The sequence below is a fragment of the Anneissia japonica genome, unplaced genomic scaffold, assembly GCF_011630105.1.
Source record: "Anneissia japonica isolate Jap-2015-1 unplaced genomic scaffold, ASM1163010v1 scaffold695_len1296351_cov181, whole genome shotgun sequence".
Lineage (NCBI taxonomy): Eukaryota > Metazoa > Echinodermata > Crinoidea > Comatulida > Comatulidae > Anneissia > Anneissia japonica.
Genome location: NW_022740852.1, coordinates 275,498 through 276,857, shown reverse-complemented (window position 1 = coordinate 276,857; position 1,360 = coordinate 275,498).

The window sequence follows — 1,360 nt, the reverse complement described above, 5'->3', positions numbered from 1 at the left end:
GTATATTACCACATAAACTAATACTATAGGGCCCCTCGTCGGGGAGAGCTGCCCCCACCTCCGTCAAGGAGAAAAAGCACAATTCGTCGAGGAGAGACAAAAGTTTTTCTACATATTAGTAGACTCTAATATCGATTAAATAAGCCTTTGAAACCATTAAATTGTCAAAAAAACTGTCGAAAACTTTTAATCGAAGCTCGACCACACCCACTTTGCTTTTGTCGGAGCAATCTGACCAATCGTCTTGGGCATCGACCCCCAGCAGGGGACCTCGGTCCCCTCCCACTCGTTGGGCAAATCCTTGCGCCACCTATGACGAACAGCCGATGCCGAAGGCACTGTGGGCGTGCCATATACGAAATATTATTTCGAGGGAACGAAATAGTATTTCGAGGGAACGAAATATTATTTTGAGGGAACGAAATAACATTTCGAGGGAACGAAATATTATTTCGAGGGAAGGAAATAATATTTCGAGGGAACGAAATCATTTCGAAGGAAGTGAACAAAATAATATTTCGTTCCCTCGAAATATTATTTCGTTCGAACGAAATATTATTTCGCTGCTTCGAAATGATTTCGTTCCCTCGAAATATTATTTCGTTCCCTCGAAATAGTTTAATGTTTTCTTTAACCATGTCCCTTTAGGGGCTCCGTACTACACTGTTGCATTGCAATCGGGAATGCTCAAGCCATACAATCGCTACACGCTATTGCCGACAGCTATCAGTGATGTTGATTGGTCGGTCAAATCGGGGAGCCTTCCGGTTTGCGTCGGGGACTGCTATGCAGTACTACAATTGCACTGAAAACACAGTAGCGACAGTGTAGTGATTTTAAGGAAACCAGGCTTCAAATAACAATCGCGTGACGCGCTATGCAGACTTTGTTTTTTTTGCAATCGGCAATAACGTGTTGCAATTATATGGAAACGATACTTTAGCCAAACAAGGAATAGCTTAGTAGGTCTCGCGTGGTGTCGTGACAAAGTGCAAGCCAGTGAGCCAAGCGAGAAAAGCGAGCCATGCGACATATCTATTTTTTATTTTTTTACCTATAATTATTTTTATTAACACTATTGTTTATCTATTGCATTAGTTATAATAAATAAATTATTTATTAAATGTTATAGTTAGGCCTATACCTGTCGTAAATTTCTAGAGAATTTTCATACTTATAATAATTGGTTTTCTTAATTTTTAAGAGAGAAATAAAACCAGCTAGTTCCGATGAATATTTTGCTAATTTGACTTAATAAATATACCTGTGATCACAGAGAACCAGTGCCAATGGTTAAGTAGGAAAAGCATATTAAAGAGGAAATAAAGAATTTGATATATTCAATGAAAACAGGCAAAGT